The 21,647-nt window shown below is 41.9% G+C and overlaps 1 protein-coding gene and 1 pseudogene across 3 annotated transcripts in view; both read right to left on the reverse strand.

Annotated features, from left to right (window-relative positions):
- PIEZO2 (piezo type mechanosensitive ion channel component 2) overlaps positions 1–21,647 on the reverse strand; it is a 462,335-nt gene that overhangs the window by 425,733 nt on the left and 14,955 nt on the right. The window lies entirely within an intron of this gene.
- LOC112611479 lies at positions 1,411–1,924 on the reverse strand (annotated as a pseudogene). The gene has a single exon (XR_003116670.1). The product of XR_003116670.1 is annotated as a 60S ribosomal protein L21 pseudogene (transcript).

The following is a 21,647-nucleotide window of genomic DNA, read 5'->3' on the forward strand; positions in this document are numbered from 1 at the left end:
ATTCTCTGTGACAACGCAGGCCCTCCTGGCCACTGTCCCCCAAACTGCCCCCGAGGAGTGACAAGAAAGAAAGAACAGAAGAGGAGGATGTCCACCTTTGGGTCCTGACTTTCCTTGGTGTGTTCTCAACCACATAATCCTTTCAGATGTAATTTTTTAGCACTGGCCTCTTTTAATATTTATCACAGCACTACCTTGACTGTGATGAAATATTCATGTGGCTTCAATAGCTACGGCAAAGCCAAGTCTATGACAACGTTGCTGATGTTCAGTGGAGCTCACTACATTAATGTAATGGATGCACCAAGTAATCAAATATCATTCCACGTTGATAATCTTCAAAAACTATACACCTCTTTTTTTTTTTTTAGAGTACAAGGAATCTTTATTATTTATAACTCCACGTAAATCTGCAATTATCTCAAAATAAAATATTCAATTGAAAAAAAAAAAGGAACTCCCATTGTGGAAGTATCAAGAGGTAAGTGAAGGCCAAACCTTCATACAACACCAAACCTGCCAGCACCTTTACCTTGGGACGTCAGAGCCTCCAGAACCACCACATAAGCTTCTACTGCTTACCCAGGTCTGTGGTATATTGTTACAGCAAGACAATGTCCTAACACAAATGCTATTACCACTATTATTTTCTGAGTTCTGTTCCATGCATGGTCAAAGTAATTCCAAGCTAGTATATAACACACAAAGAATGGATACTTTAAACAATGTGTTTTTTTAGGGTTCAAAAGCAAACTCTGGATCCTGAGCTTAACTGTAATGCAATAGATTACATCCCACTTATTTTTGTAATTTATTTTATATGGCCTGGCACAGTGGCTCATGCCTGTAATCCCAGCACTGGGAGGCCGAGGCAGGTGGATCACGAGGGCAGGAGTTCGAGACCTGACTGACCAACATGGTGAAACCCTGTCTCTACTAAAGATACAAAAATTAGCTGGGCACAGTGGCGTACGCCTATAGTCCCAGCTACTCAGGAGGTTGAGGCAGAATCGCTTGAACCCAGAGGATAGATGTTGCAGTGAGCCGAGATCACACCATTGCACTCCAACCAGGTTGACAGAGCAAGACTGTCTAAAAAAAAAAAAAAAACATTACTTTATTTCTTCCTTGACGATTTAAAACTATCTTCAAACCAGTACAAATATTTCATACATAATATCTGGCCATTTTCTAACCAACTGAGTAATTCGTTGCACAATAAGTTACCTTACATCCTTCAGCAAGGAATACATTAAATTTGAATAGGAAAGACATTACATAATAAATTAGGACACAAGTAAAATTTGCTTTAAGTATTTCTTTGGGGGATAGGACATCACACTTCTACTCAATGAAGAGAAACATTTTTCAGCCCAGAGGTCTTTTATTTATTTATTTTTTTAACACCTATTATGCCATGAATTCATAGGGAATAGATTCCAGCAGCTCAGGCTCCTTCCCATTGGTTCTCAGAAAGCGTGCTTCTCTGGGTGGAGCAGGCTGGTGCTTCAGTTGAACCCAGGTACCTTTCTCTTTGGCTCTTTCTTTTTCTGATCATTTTCCTTCACACGTTTCAGGAAGCTATCTCGGCACTTAGAGTGCTTAATATGCTCAATACGCACATTAATTCTCTTGGCAAGAATCTTGCCCTTAACTTGTTTGCTTACAACAATGCCAACAGCATGCTGGGTAACGTTGCAGACTCTCCCAGTTTTGCCATGGTAACACTTGTGGGGCATTCCTTTTTGAACAGTACCCATTCCCTTGATGTCTACGATATCACCTTTCTTATAGATTCGCATATACGTGGCCAAAGGAACAACTCCATGTTTTCTAAAAGGCCTAGAGAACATATATCGGGTGCCTCTCCCCTTTCCCTTTGTGTTCGTCATTTTGGCGAATTACTGGAAGATGGCGGTTCCGGCCGTAAAGAAAGCTATACGCCTCTTTTAATAAGTCATTACACTAGTCTGGTTGCATTACATAACCTTAAAATAAACACATTAAATGTTTACATTAAGGGAGATGCTATCACTCGTGTAATGGTGCCTCTCTGCACAAGTTCCAAATTTTTGAGTCTGACACTCAAGACTCTCAGAAACCTCCTCTCAAACGACTTTTCAAGCGTATCTACCTAGGACACTGTCTTACAATAGAGCTCTTTACAATGACAAGAAAGAGGCATGTACAACTGTCTTTACTAATGAACAATTTTCTAAAGTTAGCAGAGAAGGCCAGACACGGTGGCTCACACCTGTAATCCCAGCACTTTGGGAGGCCAAGGCAGGTGGATCACTTGAGGTCAGGAGTTCGAGACCAGCCTGGCCAACATGGCAAAACCCCATCTCTACTAAAAATACAAAAATTAGCTGGTGTGGTGGTGCACACCTGTAATCCTAGCTACTAGGGAGACTGAGGCAGGAGAACTGCTTGAACCTGGGAGGTGGAGGTTGCAGTGAGCTGAGATTGTGCCACTGCACTCCAGCCTGGGCAACAGAGGGGGACTCCATCTTAAACAAAACAAAACAAAAAAAAGGCAGCTAGGGTGTTTTTTTCCCCACATATTTGAAAAGAGAGCTAGTGCCAACAGATAGGCTACAGTTAACAGCACGGGACACAGAACATTTTCACAGATTGTCAGGAATTACCACCAAGAGTAAGGTAAGGCTGGAGGGCTTCTGAATCATCAAAGAAATACAGAGAAGCTCACTAGCCATTTCTGAACGTCAATACTTCCACTAACTCAGCTCTTAAATCAGATAACTAACAACAGAGGAGCAATTTGTTTGACTTTGAACTAAATAGGCAAGGAGTGTGGAAATCATCTAAATCTGGTTATAAGTAAGGACAACATGAACATTCCTAAGTACTAAGATCCTCTTCTTTTATTCTGTCTCTCCCCAAATTTAATGATTTCCAGGTTGCTCTATTGTTTTCTATGTAATATTAAAGAGCTTCAAAGTTTTTGGTACATTCAGACTTAGCTATTCAGGATTGATGGTTTGGTTATAGACAGTTAAACGAGTATCCATCAAACATGGAATTCAGAAACAAATACTCCTATATTAAGTGTTTGGGATAAATAAATATGTTCATTTGCTACACATTTGCTAATTGAAAATTTGAGTTTTATACATAGTTATTAAGTTTAAAATAGCCTACAAGAAAATTACATTAAGAAAACATTACAAAAGAACCAAAATCCTTGTTTTATGTTCATCTCTATCCATGCTACACTTTCTAAATTCTTCTGAGGTCAAGGATAGGTTTTAAATTACTGCTGGAAGTAAAAATAGTTAAGATATCCTAAATGTCCCAAATAGGGAAATGTTAGATAAGTATAGAATTTAATTCCATGATGACAGCATACAGCCATTCAAGTAATAACCACAAAGCCTATGTATTGAGACAAATATGATGATATAATACTAATAAGAGAAGAACGCAGAATTTCACATACGTATAAAGTCCTAAGCAAAAAATATATGAATATGGAGAACATAAGTAACCTTCAGTGTCCAAAATACTGTGAGAAGCATTCTATACTTTAAAAAAACGCTACGTTTATCTGAAATTCAGATTTAAGTGGGAATCTGGTATTTTTATCTGGCAATGATAATATCAGACAAAATTACTGTACTATAATGTAAAATGTGAAATAAAATGCTGTAAGTGCTATATTTAATTAAACAAGTTTGTGTCCCAGTAGAGAGGGACAGAAACATGGATGAATGTCATAGCCTATGAAGAGAAGTTTTATTCCTTTAAAGGATAAAATATAAATAACATAAAATACAAGTACATATGGAAAAGAAACATAAATATCAATAGATATTTTTAAGTTTTAATTGGTTTGGGAGAAACTTCTCAAATATGTTTTAGGTTAGGAGGAAACATTAGTAATTAAAATGTATTTTCACAGTGTTTAGAGCTAAATAACAAACAAAATACAGTACCCTGTAAAGATACAGTAGCTATAATTGCTATTTCCCAATATTCATCATAAAGGATTTTAAGACAATTATGCAAGTAAAAACATGACCGGTGCTCAGATTATGCCCACTGCCTTCAATATCCAGCTTTACAAATCCTATCTGGTATTTGATTTTGGAAATGTCTAGGAGTTTGGGGAGCCCATGAAGGGCAGAGTTTCTCTGAGCCCCAAAAACACTAATAGAAGATGTGCAAGGGACTCCTGAGGAGGAAGCTGCCCAACGGTGTGAAAATGCACCTCAACAATGCTTGGGTGATCTGTTTCTTGGGTATGAAAGAATTTGGGTGTGAAAAGTTGCAGGCCGGGCACGGGTTTGGGAGGCCGAGGCGGACGGATCACGAGATTGAGACCATCCTGGCTAACAAAGTGAAACCCTGTCTCTACTAAAAATACAAAAACATTAGCCGGGCACGGTGGCGGGCGCCTGTAGTCCCAGCTACTTAGGAGGCTGAGGCAGGAGAATGGCGTGAACCCGGGAGGGGGAGCTTGCAGTGAGCTGAGATCGGGCCACTGCACTCCAGCCTGGGTGACAGAGCGAGACTTGGTCTCAAAAAAAAAAAAAAAAAAAAAAAAAAAATTCCATTTATCTACTGAATGTTATTCCATCTAACTGTATAACTCAGTAGGGTGACTGTAGTTAACAATAATTTATTGTATATTTCAGCCAGGCATGGTGGCTCACACCTGTAATCTCAGCACTCTGGGAGGCCAAGGCAGGCACATCACTTGAGGTCAGGAGTTCAAAACCAGCCTGCCAACATGATGAAACCCTGTCTCTACTAAAAATACAAAAATTAGCCTGGCTTGGTGGCATGTGCCTGTAGCGCCAGCTACTTGGGAGGCTGAGGCAAGAATCGTTTGAACCCGGGAGGTGGAGGTTGCAGTGAGCCGAGACTCCACTGCACTCTAGCCTGGGCAACAAAGCAAGATTCTGTCTCAAAAAAAAAAAAAAAAATTGTGTGTTTCAAAGTAGGTAAGAGAGAAGATCTGAAACGTTCCAACACAATAAAAATGCTAAGTGCCTGAGGAGATGGATATCCTAAACACCTTGATTGGATCATTACACATTATTTGCCTGCATCAAAATATCACTGTACCCCCTAAAAATGTACAATTATTATGCATCAATAAAAATCAAATAAATCAAAATCATTCTAGTATACAGATTTCACAATTCGATTTGTAAATAACCGGCACCAAGGATCTGGTTGACGAGCTGATGAGCACACATTCTAGCCTTTGGGAACCTCAACGTGACAGCTCCAGAAGCACTTACCAACTGGTCACGGAATTCCTGAAAGACACCGACAATGGTGTTCATTGCAACTTTTCTCTCTCTCCAAGGAGAAAGAGATCCCGTGCTGATTTACATAAATTCAATGTAATACACAAAGTGTACTGATTTACATAAATTCAATGCAATACACAAAGTTTGTTTAGAATGCTTTCCGAAATGTTTACTCATCACCTACATCAGTAAATCTTAGTTTCCAAAGCCTGCAAATTTAAACATTTCTATTGGAGAAAGAAAATGTCCCTTTGGATGTTTGTATATGGGATCAAAATGTGGCCTCTATTTGAAAGATCCAGCTAACCTTTAAAACATGTTGGGTGGGAGAGGCTGTGAAATCAATGGGGCTCTTCTTTAGGTGTCAGTCTTCAGCAGGAGCATCACTGAGTCCCACAGAAGGGTATGAAGTCAGTGCCTTCCGCTTCCAACAGACTGAATTCCTCAAGGATAGTCACACTCAAATACAGCCACTTGAAAGGCAAGGGATACAGTAGCTGCATTCAAAGAGGGTCCTCAGATCAGCATATTGGCTTCTATTTCTTTGACTAAGAATATTAAGCTTTCTGTTTATGTACTAGTTGGATGGCTAAAAGTTTATGTTGTCAGCACACATGTAACAATTTTTATGTTTCCTTCAATCCCCATAAACTTCTTGACACATTCCACAGAGCTGACATTTACTTCCACCTCTGTTAAGTTCATCATCTGCTCATTCGACTTGTGTAAATGATTCCTTGGGGTACAAATGTCCCTACAAATGGGTACCTGTGAAGCAAACAGTCCAAGGTCGGCAGCCAGGATGTGAATCCAAGCGGTCTTGTTCCACAGTGCATGACCTTGACTTCCACACAATCTGCCTCTCCAACGTTGTGACCTGGAGGGGCCCTGGGGGTACCGGGGTTGTCCCAGACTGGCCCTTCTTTCATACCCATTTCCTTTTTATTACACTGCACAATTGATTGAGATGCCTGGAGTGACAACCCTGAGATGTGTTAGCATCATTGCTTTCCAAGTGGCCTAAGATGAGAACAAACTATTCCAAGCAGCATCAGAACATTATACAAAATAGTAAGGCGGGATCGATTGCATCTAACCTTTGGATCTCATTCAAATGCCGACCAATGCTGGAATGTTTCGTAACAGAAACAATGTAAAAAGAAAAAACATACCATCAAGAAGTGGAATGAAAAGTATGAGAAACTTCTCACATGCCCTGATTTATTGTAAAATAATTTCCTAAGGGTAAATCACTGATACAAATTCTGATTGGGAATACTGTTTCACAATGAGTTTTTAACTTAATAAATTGGTCAAATGAAAATCACATCCTTCAGATCAGGTTAATTACAGCAAAAAAAAAAAAAGAGAGAGAGAAAGAGAGAGACGTAAGCCTCTGACTCTGACTCTGCAGGAAAAATTTGTAGTACAGGTAAATATCTTAGATATGGTTGCAGACACAGTTAGACCCAAGGTAAGAAATACAGACAAAATTATACTGGAGAATTTTTAATTCCTCACCTTAAAAGCAACTGGAACATAGAAAAATCTGTCTTTATGGACACTTACATCCTGTCATGTAGTTACATTATTCTTGCAGTTTCCCTTGTAGAACCTCTAAACGAATATGAATTGGTTGGGAGGAGGAAAATAAGAGAGTTGAATCTACACCTTCACTGATTTGTAGTAATACTAAAAAGATAAGAAGAATAGTTATTTGGGTGAATGGAGGTGAATGGAGGAAAAGCAATAGAACAAATACTTGCTTTTTTTTGAGATGGAGTCTTGCTCTGTCACCCAGGCTGGAGTGCAGTGACCCAATCTTGGCTCACTGCAACCTCCGCCTCCCGGGTTCAAGTGATTCTCCTGCCACAGCCTCCCAAGTAGTTGGGACCACAGGCGCACGTCACCATGCCCAGCTAATTTTTGTATTTTTGGTAGAGACTGGGTTTCACCACATTGGCCAGGATGATCTCGACCTCCTGACCTCGTGATCCGCCCACCTCAGCCTCCCAAAGTGCTGGGATTATAGGCGTGAGCCACTGCGCCCGGCCAAATACTTGCATTTCATTACAAATAAAACCAAGTTATTATGGCTTAATTAAAACATCATCAATTGATAACTGCCGTTGCCTAATTATACTTTAAAAGAACTGTGTTTGTGACTTTCTCTGCTAAAAGCAAAAATTTAGCTCTATGAGCTATATTAACACAATGAAATATTACGAAGGTAGCAGGGGTTTTAGAGTAGGGAGAAGGCAACAAAACTTGGTTCTGGAGTATAAATACAGCACTTGAACCACCCACATGAAGCTGAGTCTAGCCCTTTGTTCCATCTAAACACTGCCTCTTGTCATAGCCAGTGCCAGGTCACACTAGAGGAATAGATGTGGGAGGTGACTGTTGCAAAATAGCTTTCCTTTCTGTGGCTTAACATACATTAAATATTAGTCTCAGAGTTTCAAACAGTAAATAAACAATAGTATGAATATGAGAGCAATGAAAAATCAACCATAACCTGAAATTACTACCTAGTTGATACTTCATAAATTGCAATGGTTTTTATACGCAAATGTAAGCTTTAGAGATCAGTGTACCTCCATGTTATGACTTGGAATAGTTATAAGATAATCAGGATAATCAGATTGCATCCATCAGAACCAGTCAGAATTGCACAGGGCACTAAGTCCCTCAACAATGTGGTCGTGTTGCAATCATGTTGCCAACCAGCATTCCAGACCTATCTGTCTCTAAAATGACCACCAGCCACAGATAACATCAGCCCAGAATTCATTATGTAATACTTGGTTAATAAATCACCCAGTCTTCTTTTAAACTTCTCATCTGTTCCAAAGCACCAGTAAAATTATATTGCCATGACTCAAGGGCAAGTTCGGAGGCATCTTTTGCATGAAAAATATTTACCACAAAATAGGGATTTTTTTCTCAAAAAGATAAGGTTTGTTGATTTGCATTGTTAGCTAAATTTTCTTTGGTGCATATTTTGCACCCTGAGGGAAGTTAGTCACTTCAGCATTTAAACAGGACAAATGCAGAAATTGGCAAAAAGAAAACAGTGACAGGTTTTATTGAGCACCAGCTATTTTATAAAGTGCCTTGGTAGGGGCAAAGGCAGGAAGAGAGGAAAGACAGGGTTTCTAGGCAGGAAAACAAACCAATGATTCCACACACCACGGAGTTCAAAGACTACTAAACGGCCTCTGGTCTGATCCCAAAACCTTAAAAAGAAGAAAATTTAAAAAGGAAGCTTTAAAGAAGTACCATCAATTTATGAAAATTCTCCATATTTAATCAACTGTAAATCTAATGACATATCTTTACAATCTTGGCTACAGGACTTTGAAGATATTTGTGTAAACATGACTTCAATACTTAACTATGCAAGGCTGTGTTACCATTTCTATTGCACCTATGGATCTGGGACCTGTGCTTAGAGAAAGAATATATCTACCCTGGTCCTAAATTTACTTGCAATTTTGTTTAAGTCACAAATATACGTAAATTAAATCACATTTTAATTTAAGCAAATTGTTTTATTACAAAATATAAAATTGGCTGGTCACATTGACTGGGTGCCGTGGCTCACGCCTATAATCCCAGCACTTTGGGAGGCCGAGGTGAGTGGATCACTTGAGGTGAGGAGTTCAAGACCACCTTGGCCAACATGGTGAAACCCTGTCTCTACTAAAAATACAAAAATTAGCTGGGTGTGGTGATGCACGCCTTTAGTTTCAGCTACTCGAGAGGCTAGGCAGGAGAACCGCTTGAATCCAGGAAGTGGAGGCTGCAGTGAGCCAAGATCGTGCCACTGCACTCCATCCTGGGCAACAGAGCAAGACTCTTGTCAGAAACAAAACAAAACAAAAATTGGCTGGGCACAGTAGCTCATGCCTGTAATCCCAGCATTTTGGTAGGTCAAGGCAAGAGAATCACTTGAAGCCAAGAGTTCCAGACCAGCCTGGGCAACATAGTAGAACCCTGTCTCTACAAAAAATTTAAAAATAATTTTAAAATTAGCCGGATGTGGTGGTGCACAACTGTAGTCTTAGCTACTGGGGAGGCTGAGGTGGAATGATCCCTTGATTCCACGAGTCCAAGACAGCAGTGAGTTATGATTGCACCTCTGCACTCCAGCCTGGGCAACAGAGCAAGACCCTGTTTTTAAACAAGTTTAAAGCTGAGGGAGCATGAGTTCATTCTCACATATCTGAGGAATTCGGCTTGCCCAGTAAGTCCGGTGCTCCCCAGCCTTCTCAAATATCTCTTGGCAGGGCTTTCATTTGAATTCCAAAAGATTTCAGTCTGAAAGGTCAAAGTCTCTGATAGCAAATGTGGTCAAGCAGTGAAAATGATCTCTATTACACTATTAAATCCAGCAATGAGAGGACATATTTTCATGACCAAATATAGGTGCATTCAACCTCTCTTTGATCTGTAGATAAGTTCTCCTTGTTCTCTGCCCAATTAACAAGTTCAATTATCATGTGAATTCCACTTATTAGCTTCATTATAAAAACCATGCACGAAAATGAGAAGACTTCTTTCTTTCTTTTCTTTTTTTTCTTTTTTTTTTTTTTTTTTGAGACCGAGTCTTGCTCTGTCACCCAGGCTGGAGTGCAGCGGTGCAATCTTGGCTCACTGCAAGCTCCGCCTCCCGGGTTCATGCCATTCTCCTGCCTCAGCCTCGTCAGCAGCTGGGACCACAGGCGCCGCCTCCACCCCTGGTTAATTTTTTGTATTTTTAGTAGAGACGGAGTTTCATCGTGTTAGCCAGGATGGTCTCAATCTCCTGAGCTCATGATCCGCCTGCCTTGGCCTCCCAAAGTGCCAGGATTACAGGCATGAGCCACCGTGCCTGGGGAGAAGACTTCTTTCAGTCTTATTTAGAACTTTTTACTTTCCCAGGACCATTAATAGACACTATCAAGATTTACCTTTAACACTCTCATTTTAAACAATTAGCCAGGAACTGTTTTGTAAACTCCTCAGCAGTTGCAAATAACAATGAATATCATCACTAAGAATTTTATTTCACAAATTTTACCTGAAAACTTAAAATGTTAATTTTCCTTCCTCGAAATTTTGACCTGAGAACAACCATTCACACAATATCTTCCATCTGATAGGGTCATTCTCTTTTCATCTGTCAACATGAAAACTAGTAGCAATAATGCATAGAAAACAAACCAGAGTTCTGAAATGAATTTTTCAAAATCGTTATTCAAGAATGTATTTCTATTAATTAAAAAATGAGGTGAAACTCATTAGTAACATTACTGAGGAGAGATAGTCTCAGACTTCTAGTCCTTGAATATGGTAAGATTTATCTATAAGACACTTGGATAAAATTTTATTCATCCAGATGCAGCCATAATGGTCATTCTAACAGGCTGATAGTTTAATTTTATAAAATCCTTAGACATCAGAGTTTCAAAGCAAACAAGATGACAAGTCTTTATCATTTATTTCCCTGAGAATTAAGGTTATATGTATAATATATCTTTATTTATATAACATATATATCTATGTATATGTTACATATAAGTTACATGATAGCATTGATATATATGTTATATATCAATACATACATATAATGTGGTTTTTTCCAAAAGTAAGCATTGTACTTTTTTAATCTGTTGGAATGAACATATTTGAATCTATTAAACTAGTCTAAGAAAATGTTGCTTACTATAACAGCTCTAAAATAATTCTGACTCCTAAAAAACTCAAAGTAGAGAAAAACATGTCCCAACAGATCACAAAAGCTTACTGTGGGTTATGCATATGGTTTCATACATATTTGCACTAAATGGAATATTAGTCTTTCTAGATATACACAATTACACTTAGCTTTTGCATCCAATTTTAATAGGATTTTAATTTTCCTTCCTCTAAAGTGCTAATTTAAATAGGGCAGGTAAAGTAGATGCTACAATTACTAATGCTTTCTAATGAAATGAAGACATGCTAAGTCCAGCAAAGAAAAATCTGCCATATGCTGTGAAATTTCTAGACAAGTAAAACATTACTAAATTAAATTAATTAGTAGAGGTCACTCTACATCCATGTGAAATGTGACCACAGTATATTTAGGGATGAATCCTTTCCTGTTGAAGAATGTAAACTGGGCTGGGTGAGGTGACTCACGCCTGTAATCCCAGCCTTTGGGAGGCCGAGGCAGGCAGATCATGAGGTCAGGAGATCGAGACTATCCTGGCTAACACGGTGAAACCCCATCTCTGCTATAAATACAAAAACAATTAGCCAGGCGTAGTGGCGGTGCCTGTAGTCCCAGCTAATTGGGAGGTTGAGGCAGGAGAATGGCAGGAACCCGGGAGGCGGAGCTTGCAGTGAGCTGAGATCAGGCCACTGCACTTCAGCCTGGGCGACACAGCTGAGACTCCGTCAAAAAAAAAAAACAGTAAAGTGATTTAAGTTACTCTCTATACATTACAGAGAACTGCAGTCTTATTAAAAAGATAAACTCGATCTCCTGACCTCGTGATCCGCCCGTCTCGGCCTCCCAAAGTGCTGGGATTACAGGCTTGAGACCATCCTGGCTAACACGGTGAAACCCCGTCTCTACTAAAAAATACAAAAAAAAACTAGCCGGGCGAGGTGGCGGGCGCCTGTAGTCCCAGCTACTCGGGAGGCTGAGGCAGGAGAGTGGCGTGAACCCGGGAGGCGGAGCTTGCAGTGAGCTGAGATCCGGCCACTGCACCCCAGCCTGGGCGACAGAGCGAGACTCCGTCTTAAAAAAAAAAAAAAAAAAAAAAAGATAAACTAAGATTGCTGAAAGAGTAGATTTTAAGTGTTCTCACCACAAAGGAAAAGTATGTGAGATAATGTTAAATAGCTTGATTTAGCCCTTCAACAATGTATACTTACATTAAAACATCACGTTGCACACCAAAAACACATACAATTTTTACTTGTCAATTAAAATAAATCAACAAATACAAAAAGCTAAACTAACCAGAGTTTAGCTAAGTATATATAGTGTTGTGCCTGGCAGACAATAGATATTTGACACATATGTGTTGAATGAATGAACAAGCAAAAATCCAGTAAGAGATAACCATAGGCTAGCCTGCAGCTGAAAATGTGAGTTGCTCAATATTTGCCTGGGAGACTGAGGCACTTGCAATCAGATCGTTTGGTTACCTTCCATTCCTCTAGGATCACAACGGCTACTGTATAAAGACCCAAAAGGAATGAAGACAATGAATTCTTCCTAGTTCTGCCCAGCATTTGTTGTGTTACCTAAGAAATCATTTATTGTGTCAAGCCAAAGAAATATTGCATCACTGTGCAATAGTAAAAAGAACCCCAAAATGCCAGTTGGAAATACCCGCAGGATATGCATTCATGCACAAATCTCCTCTAAAAGATACGTGCTGAATGTTCAGCATGTTAAACCTTTGCAGTTAAAGCTAAGGGTTCCCAAAACTGGATAGTCCCTTGATGGGAACTTGGGGAGCACCACTCACCCACCACCACCTGCCCCTCTAGACTGGCAGGCGTGTGTCTCGGTACCCAGCAGAAGTCTAACTCTGGGCAGGGCTCAAGTCCCAGGATGAGATCCTCAGAGAGATGATGAGATCATCTTTCCTGTAGGTAGAGTCAGGAAAAATCCAGCAGGGAACCCTAGCCCCTTTACCTGCCCCCTCAGAATAAACAATACACTTTAAATGCCAGTGCTCCATTTTAAGCACTGGACTGTACATAGCCAGATGTTCACCTTAGATCACTCTGGCAGACATGGAGAAAATAGATTGAAAGAGCCAGATCATGGACCACTTATCAGGGTCAGTACTTGTTGAGAAAAGCTTTTTTGTACCTGAAAGTATACTGGACTCAAATTTTTTAAAAACTTTAAGTCCAGGTGTAGATCTACCACCTTCTTGATATTTAACCACAAAATAAAAGTTAGATAATTTTTCTGAGTTTCTGTTTTCTCATGTAAAACCTTTTTAACTCCTTTCATTTCGTCATGTGTAAAATCTAGAGTCATACCCGTTCCACAGAGCACTTGAAAATATTAAATGGGAGAAAGAACACACACACGCATGCACACATACAAAATACACACACCGTCTATCCTGCCAGGCAGGATGGGGATACCGCAATAAGCAAGAAAACCATTATAAATACAAAAACAATTCGCCGGGCGATAATTCAAAAAGTATGCAAATATGTTTTAAAAACTCTGATGTGTCCGACAAAAGACAGTGCTGTTAAGTCATCAGCATCGCTGCAACACTTACAATGTTGAATGTGGCATTTCAACACTTTAAAATCCAACTTTTGCCATTATCTGAAGATACTTGAGAAAGGAAACAAGTCATTCCTATCACATATACAACTAGACCCCTCTGTTTAGCTGACAAAACGCATGTTTGCTGCTAAGAATCCAGCACGTTTCATTACGTTGCGGGATTATTTCCTCAATACATCTGAGGAAAACCAAGACAGACTCCATTCCACATAAAAATTACTCTGCAGGGAAGAGCATCCTGGTTTTATGAAGTCCTGTTGTAACCATAACAAAAGAGGAAAAGAAACTTAAAAGCCGGGATTGTGTAGCTCTATGCCAGGCAAAGAGAGTCTAGTTCAGGGCAGGACAACAGTCCAGTCCCCACTGACAGCAACTCCAGATCCTCTCTCTGAGCAGTGCCAATTCTTCCAAAGTGTTTAGAGGTCCCTGCCAGCATTGGCTTTTGCCAATTTGATTGTATGAAGTGGCTGAGTGAGTCTCAGATAAGACAGGGCAAGAAAAATACACAGAGAGTCATTCACACCTGCTAACTCGACGGCTGCCAGTGCAACTCTAGTGCCCAACGGCAGAGGAAGAACGGCGCCTATCGGAAGATGGACAGACAAGTGGTACGTGACTGTGGTTTTATCCAGAGTGTTGTCAAAGCATGCATAATAACTCCATTTATTTTCCCAAATACGTTCATTTTCAGTCTGTACTTACCCCTAGACCTGCCTTACAAGTAGAACGGTGGGCAGTTCTGTCCATGCCCACCAGAGGCCTGCAGCACAGGTAGCTGAGCCATATGGCGCCCCCGCACAGAGATCTGTTGGTTTGGTTTAAAGCCTCCACCTCCCTTTTTTAAACTCAATATTCCCAGTAGGTTCAACATGAAGTTTTTACCATCATAGTTTTATTAAATTATTTTCCAAAAGCAGGTTTTGGTGGTAAGGAATGGTCTGTTATTTGCCCAGCATCACTCCCCTCTCTCCTTTCTGTTCATATGCAAGGACTCACCTCATTGCACTGCGCCAGCCTGAGCGCCCAAGGCCACCGCGATGACTGTTCCATCCTACTGTCCTGCTGTCCCCTAGGCCTGGTAAAGGGCGCTCCTCACACAGTCCTGTTCCCACCTTTAGTGCCAGTTTCTTGGTCACCTCCCACCATCACTCAAAATACTCAAGGACGCACATGATCTGGGGGGGAACAGCATCAGCAGTTCTTTTATTCTGAGAACTACAGAGAAGCTGAACTATCTATGGTTTAAAGACGATCTCTAGAGGAGGAGCCATGCCTTATACATTTTTTGTTTTTTGTATACCCAGAATCGAGCCATATTGATAGACCAGTAAATGTCTGTTGAATGAATCAATGAAAGATCAATATCACAATAATAATTTATATTTATTAGATGCTTACTATATGCCAGACACTGTGTAACAATACCTTAAGTACATTAGGTTTTTTGGTTTGTTTTTTGTTTTTAAAGCCCTGGTGACCTATGAGGTAGTTACCTCCACGTTACAGATGAGGAAACAGAGACTGAAATGAATGGAGGAATGAATGAACAAACTGGTGTCATTTCCATTGCTGTTGTGTGAACATTTAAGGCAAAGAACTTAACTATTGTGAGCTTACTGCAGCCCAGGCCCTACCCGAGACACTGTGGGTACAGCAAGGAATAAGACAGAGAGTGGGAGCTTGTTTCCCTGGAACAAATGCTTTAGTTGGGGGAGAGAAAAGGAGGCAAGAGGTGGATACTACTAACCACTTACTAACATGAAAGAATTGAGACAGTCCTGTGGAAATAATGACAGAAGTGTGGTATGTTGGTGAGTGACCAGGACCAGGTGTTTGAGGGGTATGGAAAGAGGTCCCTGAGTAGGTGACATTTAGGCTGAGATATAGGGGGAAATGCTCATCACAGCACACAGCCAGTGCAAAGGACTTAAAGCAAAAATAGTAGTATCTGAATGTGATGGTTAATACTGAGTGTCAACTTGATTGGATTGAAGGAGACAAAGTATTGATCCTGGGTGTGTCTGGGAGGGTCTTCCCAAAAGAGATTACCATTTGAGACAGTGGGCTGGGGAAGGCAGACCCACCCTTAATCTGGTGGGCACAATCTAATCAGCAAATATAAAGCAGGTAGAAAAACATGAAAAGGAGGGACAGGCCTAGCCTCCTAGTCTACATCTTTCTCCTGTGCTGGATACTTCCTGCCCTCGAACATCAGGCTCTAAGTTCTTCAGTTTCGAAATTCAGACTGGCTCTCCTTGCTCCTCAGCTCGCAGACAGCCTATTGCGGGACCCTGTGATCATGCAAGTTAATACTTAATAAACTCCCCTTTATATTTATACATATATATGTATGTATGTATATGACATATATATGCATATATGAAATAAATGCATATACTTGTGTGTGTGTGTATCCTATTAGTTGTGTCCCTCTAAGAAAACCCTGACTAATACAGATTTTGGTACCACAAGTGGTTCTAGAGGAACAGAATATTAAGGATAGAGTTCTTTTGTTGGTTTTGGGGTTTCTGGAGTTGGCTGCTTAATATGATTAGACCTGAAAATGCTAAGGACGCTACTTCTAACAGTATAGAGAACACTGATAGTCCTTGGCATCAACTGTTCAGAGAGTACGCAAAATAAATGCATTTGACACTCCTGATTCACCACCCATGAGAGGCAAGGAGTTTAGTGACTCTATACCTAATATCTTTGACCATATGTGGAGAACCAAGGAACATAATGTTCTTGGTTGGTTGCTCCTAAGTTCAGTGGACAAAGTGATGGAAGAAAATGATGAACTCAGGGATTCTGTCTCCAGGCTTCAGAAGCAGATACTGAGCCTCAAATCTGCTAAGGTTGCTCTGAGTGAGAGTTTTATCACCTGTACAGAAAGAGCTGAAATTGTGGAAAAACAGACACAAGCTCTTACCATGAGTGGCTGACCTGCAATGAAAGATACATGCACAGCCTCACCAGGTGTCTACTGTTAGAGCAAACGCATTGCTTGAAAAAGAATGGGACCCTGCAACTTGGAATGGGGACGTGTGGGAGGACCCAGATGAAGCTGGGGACGCTGCGTTTGTAAACTGTGATGAACCTTTTTTGCTGGAAGGAACAGCTTCCCCATCCCCAGTAGTGGCAACATCCCCTCCTGAAGAACCATGCTGCCATCAGCCTTTCCACCTTTATCTGAGGAGATAAACCCTGTGCTACCTGAGGCAACAGTGGTGGCCTCCCCTGAGGCAGTTGCCAGGCAAGATAATGTTGATTCTCCTCAGAAGCCTTCCCCCAACACCTGTTTGCTTCTAGACCTATAAATAGACTAAAAGTCCTGGTAGGTCCCTAAACGTGAGGTTGAGCGTGTGACCCATGAGGAAGTGTGCTAGACTCAAAAAGCACTGTTTGAGTTCTCTAATCTATATAAACAGCAATCTGGAGAACAGGCATGGGAATGGATATTAAGGGCATGGGATAATTGTGGAAGGAACAAAGAGTTGGATCAGCCTGAATTTATTGATTTGGGTCCACTAAGTAAGGACTCTGCATTTAATGTTGCAGCTCAGGGAATTAAAAACGTTCTAATAGTTTATTTGCTTGGTTGGTTAAAATATGGATTAAAAGATCACCCACTGTGAGTGAGCTGGACATGCCGATCTCCTTGGTTTAATATAGAGGAAGGGATCCAAAGGTTTAGGGAGATTGGGATGGTGGAGTGGATTAGTCACTTTAGATCTACCCATCCCAGCTGAGAGGGTCCAGAAGATATACCCTTGATCAATGCTTTGCGAAATAGATTTGTGAGGGCAGCACCTGCATCTTTGGAACCACAGTCACTCAACTACAAAATTTAAATACAATGAGAATAACTGGATCCTGAGGTGGCAGGGGCCAAGTGGCAGCACTCAACTGTCAAAGGCAAGGTGGGCATAGCTACCATAATGGACAGCAGAGGCAAAGCGGCAATCAGAATAGTCTCACTTGTGTAGAGTTCTGGCATTGGCTAATTAATCATGGTGTTCCTAGAAGTGAAATTGATAGGAAGCCTACTGCATTCTTACTTAAATTATACAAACAGGAAACTTCTAGGTCGAATGGACAAAAGACTAATTTGAATTGTAAAAACAGAATCACAGCCCCTCAATCAATTTCCAGACTTGAACCAGTTTACGGACCCAGAACCCCTTGAATGAAGGGGAGGCTGGGTCCCCTTGAGGAAGAACCCCACTACATTACAGACAGTGAATCTTTCCCCCATCCTTCCCTAAGGAGACCTCCGGCTTTCACCAGGGTAACTGTGCATTGAGGAAAGAGAAATGATCAGACATTTCAGGGACTACTGGCATGGCTCTGAGCCGACGGTGGATCCAGTGGACCCAAAATGTCATCATGGTGCTCCAGTTAAAGTAGGGGCTTATGGAGGTTGGTAATTAATGGAGTTTTAGCTCAGGGCCAACTTACAGTGGGTCCAGTGGGTCCCCAGCCTCATCCTGTGGTCTCTTCCCCAATGCCAGAATGCAGAATTGGCACAGACATACTCAGCAGCTGGCAGAACCCCCACACTGGCTCCCTGACTAGTAGGGCGAGGGCTACTATGGTGGGGAAGGCCAAACGGAAGCCATTAGAGCTGCCTCTACCTAGAAAACTAGTCACTCAAAAATGACATCAAATCCCTGGAGGGACTGCGGAGATTAGTGCCGCCATCAAGGACCTGAAAGATGCAGAGGTGGTGATTCCCACCACATTCCGGCTCAACTCTCCCATGTGGCCTGTGCAGAAGACAGGTGGATCGTGGAGAATGACAATCTTATCGCAAGCTTAACCAAGTGGTGACTCCAACTGCAGGGGCCGTACCAGATGTGATTTCACTGCTTGAGCAAATTAACACGTCTGGTGGTGCCTGGTGTGCAGCCATTGACTTGGCAAACGCCTTTGTCTCCATTCCTGTCCATAAGGCCCACCAGGAACAATTTGCCTTCAGCTGGCAAGGCCAGCAATATACCTTTCCTGTACTGCCGCAGAGGTATATCAACTCTCCGGCTTTGTGTCATCGTCTTATTCGGAGAGACCGTGACAGCTTTTCACTTCCACAAGATATCACATTGGTCCATTACATTGATGACATTATGCTAACTGGATCCAGTGAGCAAGAAGTAGCAAAAACACTGGACTTATTGGAGAGACATTTCCGTGGCAGAGGAGGGAAATAAATCCTCCTAAATTTCAGGGACCTTCAACCTTAGTAAAATTTCTATGGGTCCAGTGGTGTGGGGCCTGTCCAGATATTCCTTCTAAGGTAAAGGATAAGTTGCTGCATTTGGCCCCTACTAAAACCAAGAAAGAGGTACTAGGCCTATTTGGATTTTGGAGGCAACACATTCCTCATTTGGGTGTGTTACTCCAGCCCATTTATCGAGTGACCCGAAAGGCTGCCATTTTGAGTTGGGTCCAGAACAGAAGGCTCTGCAACAGGTCCAGGCTGCTGTGCAAGCTGCTCTGACACTTGAGCCATGTGACCCAGCAGGTCCAATGGTGCTTGAGGCGTCCGTGGCAGATAGGGATGCTGTTTGGAGCCTTTGGCAGGCCCCCATAGGTGAATCACAGCAAAGGCCTCTAGGATTTTGGAGCAAGGCTCTGACATCTTATGCAGATAACTACTCCCCTTTGGAGAGACAGCTGTTGACCTGTTACTGGAGTTTGGTGGAAACTGAACATTTGATTATGGGTCATCAAGTCACCATGGGACCTGAACTGCCTCTCATGAACTGGGTGCTTTCTGACCCATCTAGCCATAAAGTGGGTCATGCAGAGCAGCATCCATCATCAAATGGAAGTGGTATATACATGACTGGGCTCAAGCAGGTCCTGAAGGCACAAGTAAGTTACAGGAGGAAGTGGCTCAAATGCCCATGGTCTCCACTCCTGCCACCTGCCTTCTCTCCTCTCCCCAGCCTGCACCGAGACCTCCTGGGGAGTTCCCTATGATCAGTTGACAGAGGAAGAGAAGACAAGGGCCTGGTTCACAGACGGTTCTGCACGATATGCAGGCACCATGTGAAAATGGACAGCTGCAGCCCTCCAGCCCCTTTCTAGGACATCCCTGAAGGACAGCGGTGAAGGGAAATCTTCCCAGTGGGCAGAACTCCAAGCCGTGCACCTGGCTGTGCATGTTGCATGGAAGGAGAAATGGCCAGATGTGTGATTATATACTGATTCATGGGCTGTAGCCAATGGTTTGGCTGGATGGTCAAGGACTTGGAAGAAGCGTGATTGGAAAATTGGTGACAAAGAAATCTGGTGAAGAGATATGCGGATAGACCTCTCTGAGTGGTCAAAAACTGTGAAGATATTTGTATCCCATGTGAGTGCTCACCACCAGGTGACCTCAGTGGAGGAGGAGTTTAATAATGAAGTGGATAGGATGACCCCGTTCTGTGGATCACTCGGCTTCTTTCCGCAGCCACCCTGACATTGCCCAATGGGCCCATGAACCAACGGGCCATGGTGGCAGGGATGGAGGTTACACATGGGCTCAGCAACATGGACTTCCATTCACCAAGGCTGACCTGGCTACGGCCGCTGCTGAGTGCCCAATTTGCCAACAGCAGAGACCAATACTGAGCCCTTGATATGGTACCATTCCTCAGTGTGACCAGCCAGCTACCTGGTGGCAGGTTGATTATACTGGACCCCTTCCATCATGGAAACGGCAGATGTTTGTTCTCACTGGAATAGACACTTACTCTGTATATAGGTTTGCCTATCCTGCACGCGATGCTTCTGCCAAGACTACCATCCATGGACTCACGGAATGCCTTATCCACCAATATGGTATATTCCACACATTGCCTCTGACCAAGGCACTCACTTTATGGCTAAAGAAGTGTGGCAGTGGGCTCATGATCATGGAATTCAACATGGTCTTACCATGTTCCCCAACATTCTGAAGCAGGTGAATTGATAGAACAGTGGAATGACCTTTTGAAATCACAATTACAACACCAACTAGGTAATAATACTTTGCAGGGCTCGGGCAAAGTTCTCCAGAAGGCCATGTAAGCTCCAAATCAACATCCAATATATGGTATTGTTTCTCTAATAACCAGGATTCACATGTCCAGGAATCAAGAGGTGGAAGTAGAAGTGGCACCACTCACCACAACCCCTGGTGATCCACTAGCAAAATGTTTGCTTCCTGTTCCCACGACATTACGTTCTGCTGGCCTAGAGGTCTTAGTTCCAGAGGAAGGAATGCTGCCACCAGAAGACACAATTCCATTAAACTGGGAGTTAAGATTGCCACCTTGGTACTTTGGGCTCCTCCTACCTTTAGGTCAACAGGCTGAGAAGGGAGTTATGGTGTTGGCTGGGGTGACTGACCCAGAATCACCGGGTCATCTCCAGTATGCATGGAATACAGGAGATCCATTAGGGCATCTCTTAGTATTACCATGCCCTGTTAGATTAAGGTCAATGGGAAACTACAACAGCCCAAACCAGGCAGCACTACAAATGACCCAAACCCTTCAGGAATGAAGGTCTGGGTCACTCCACCAGGAAAAAACCATGACCTGCTGAGATGCCTGCTGAAGGCAAAGGGAATACAGAATGGGTAGTAAAGAAAGGTAGTCTTCAATACCAGCCACGACCACGTGACCAGCTGCAGAAACGAGGTGTAATTGTTAGGCATATTTCCTCCTTCTTTTGCTAAAAACATGTTTGTGCATGTACACACTTGTACTAAGAAAATCATTTTATTTCCTTTCTCCTTTATCATGTGACATAAGATTTATTGACTTCATATCAGCATTTAAGTACTGTTAACTTTATGTAATAGTATTTGGGTTGCAGACTGGCACGTTTCCGGTTATACAAGGGATAGTCGTATTACGGTAGGCATAATTATGACCTTATTATTGTCTTTATTTGAAGATCTCAGGAGATGTGTATGGGTTCAAGTTGACAAGGGGTGGACTCATGATGGTTAATACTGAGTGTCAACTTGACTGGATTGAAGGATACAAAGAATTGATCCTGGGTGTGTCTGTGTGGGTGTTGCCAAAAGA

This window comes from Theropithecus gelada, chromosome 18, assembly GCF_003255815.1.
Source record: "Theropithecus gelada isolate Dixy chromosome 18, Tgel_1.0, whole genome shotgun sequence".
NCBI lineage: Eukaryota > Metazoa > Chordata > Mammalia > Primates > Cercopithecidae > Theropithecus > Theropithecus gelada.